Genomic DNA, 3,105 nt, shown 5'->3' with positions numbered 1-3,105 from the left:
CACTCAAGCTGTGATGGTGCAACATGAAAGGCAAGTTCTATTAGACCTACTGGAGGGGGAAGACTAGATTTTGCAGGGAGGAGGGTAGGATATTTCTTATTTGTAGCCAGCTTTACTATCACAGCAACCACCAAAGCAGATAAATATTCAGTCTCTGCTTTTGGTGCTACTCACGCATCTACTGCACTGCCTAGTGAGACACGAGTTCAAGAATCAAGGGGCAGCAGCTCCACATCAAATATCTTTCTCCCCTTCCTATAAGATGGTTGGTTGGCAACCTTCAGTCTCAAAAGACTATGGTACAAGCCTACAGCACCCGGTATTCCCAGGCGGTCTCCCATCCAAGTACTAACCAGGCCTGACCCTGCTTAACTTCCGAGATCAGACAAGATCGGGCATGTGCAGGGTAACTATTGCCACAAATAACAAATTTCACATCAATCTGTTGTAACGCTGTGTGCGTATGTCCTCCACAAACAGCACTCAGTTACTTGAATGAGAGCAGAGAAATGCAGAATACAACGACATGAAATCAGGACACAGCCTATGGTGTAGTAGCTGTTCGGGAGGAGAGGGGAACTTGACATGGGGCCGCCATTCTTTGCGGAAGCTCCAAATTATCATAATGTTTCTCTCTGCCTTAATCTGGAGAAAGAAATTTACAGTCCCATCCACCAGGGCTGCAGCGCCAGTCTCCAGCATGCTGCCCTGGCAATGACCATCTGTAGCAGCCACTGAGAGCAGTGGCATCACTAGGGTTCACGTCACCCGGTGCAGGATGCCAGCGCGTCACCCCCCACACAGTGGGCAGCGCAACACCCCAGGTGGTGGGTGTGGTGATGTACCATCACTCCGCCCCCACTGGTTTTTTGCCTGTACCTTTTGATAGAACAAAGACAGAACACATTCTGCATGAAATGATGCATAGATTGATATATAACATAATGGTATTATTCCTCCAAACTGTGATTTTAGTGATTTTGGTCACTAGTGGTGTCACACACACACACACACACACACACACACACACACACACACACACACCCAGGGTGTCAACTTACTAACAACTTATTGCAGCATTTCTCAAACTTTTAGCCCTGGGACCCACTTTTTAGAATGACAATCTGTCCAAGACCCATCAGAAGTGATGTCATTGTGGAAGTAACATCATCAGGCAAATTAAAATAAATAAGTATAAATAATTAAAGTGAAACAAATAATTAAATAAGCAGAAGCCAGCCCTGTTCCACCAAGTGAATTTCTTCCGTAGCCTGCCTGCAATAACACCCCCTCTCCAAAACCAGTAAGGTTTTCAGCCCTACCCAGTGCCCAGTTCAATTTAAGAACTTCTGTTTAAACCAGATCACTGTCAGGATCCACCTGGATTTGCAAGTCTCAAAAAAGTTCACCTTATCAGCTGAAGTTTGTTTTGATCCTTTATAGTGTGTGTGTGTGGGGGGGGGGGGGAGGCTGCCTTCTGGAGCACTTGTTTAACTGCAGGTGCATAGGATCAGGACCATTCTGGTAGCTTTGCACTCTCCTTCACCTGATCTTCCACACCAGCCAAGGCACGTTTGCTTACTCATGAGTAAACTCAACTGTGAGGCTTATTTTTGCTTTCCATAGGGCTCAATACATTCATCTGCTTGGAGGGAGGGACTTCCTTCTCAGGTGTTTCTGGGCGCTGCATTCATTGGATCAGGACCACTCTGGTGTCATTGGATTCCTCTCAGCCTGCCCTTTCTGATGAACTAAGGCAATTTTGCCTACTTGCGAGTAAACACACGATATGGCTCACTTTCACTTTCCATAGTGCTCCATGCATTTTTTGGTTCTCCGGTTTTTTGGCCCCAACTTTTGATAGAAAGGAGATATTTCACTCTGGTTTGTTGCATTGCATTCTGCTCAAAATTCCACATCTGACGGTATATAATATGATGGGGCTACACCTAACCACCGCGATTTTAGCATGTCACCCCCCCAAGTGTGCATCACCCCCCTTGTGCCCGTCACCCGGTGCGGCCCACACCCCCCGCACCCTCCTAATGACACCACTGAGAGAGGCAGGCACCAGCGTGGAGGTGAGCACTGGTGGAAGCTAGCATGGAATGGCACTGCACCTTCATGTCATTTGGAGAGGCGCCAGGAACCAATGGCGATCCGTTCACCACTGAGCAGTGTGGAGGTATTCCGGGGGAGGGCAGGGAGGGGGTAAAATGAGGCATGGGTGGACCAGGACTGGGAGAGGGCAGGGACACTGCAGAGGCTGCCATCAGATTCAATCCCCCCTCCCGGGCCCAATCCACCTATCCTATCTGCTGACACACAGCTGCACATGCCTGCAGCAGCAATTTTGCTGGCACTGACCCAAGTAGCCCCATAGCAGCTTCAGGGACCTTTCCCAGCGTTCCCCTTACCTCATGGAACCTTCCAGCAGCCTTGTTGCCCATGCTGGATATAGCAGTGGCCATTTCAGCACCATTTCGTCATGGCTCTGGTACTTAGGATAAGTCTGGGCTGTTAACTTCTGAGTATAAAATTCAGCTGTGCCAATGCAGAAAATGGAGTAGAAGTGCTTCCGTTTCCTTCTGGCCCTCTGATTCTAGCTATATTGTTTGGTTGTTCCTTGTTTATAGATGCCACTAGAACAGTGTTTCTCAATGTTTGTCCTTCACTTCACATGGTCCTTCTATTCCAAGTACCACCAGAAGTAACTGGCAATGACATCATCACCAGTTACTTCTGGGTTTGGAGGCCAGATGTGATGTGACAAACACCAGTAAGAGGGTGGACAAGTGATCTCTGTCAAGTGCGGAAAAGCATGCTTTGAAGCTCTGCCCACCGAACCGAGCCTCCTACCACTATTTATTGTGTCACATTCCTGGTCGCACTCCCAGGCAGCGGGTGCCCAGGGGTCCTGTGAGTACCACTATAGACCACCTCAGATACCACTGGTGGTACCTGTACCACTGGTTGAGAAATACTGCACTAGAGTAATTTCATCAATGTACTCAGGAAACTGTTACCCTGCACATGCCTGATCTTGTCTGATCTCAGAAGCTAAGCAGGGTCAGGCCTGGTTAGTACTTTGATGGGAGACTGCCT

The 3,105-nt window shown here is 48.3% G+C and overlaps 1 pseudogene; it reads right to left on the bottom strand.

Annotated features, from left to right (window-relative positions):
• Nucleotides 1-304: 304 nt before the first annotated feature.
• Nucleotides 305-424, bottom strand: LOC136657977 (5S ribosomal RNA; annotated as a pseudogene).
• Nucleotides 425-3,105: the final 2,681 nt, after the last annotated feature.

The sequence above is a fragment of the Tiliqua scincoides genome, chromosome 7 (assembly GCF_035046505.1).
Source record: "Tiliqua scincoides isolate rTilSci1 chromosome 7, rTilSci1.hap2, whole genome shotgun sequence".
In the NCBI taxonomy this organism is placed as follows: Eukaryota; Metazoa; Chordata; class Lepidosauria; order Squamata; family Scincidae; genus Tiliqua; species Tiliqua scincoides.
This window is presented reverse-complemented; position numbering and strand designations above follow the sequence as displayed.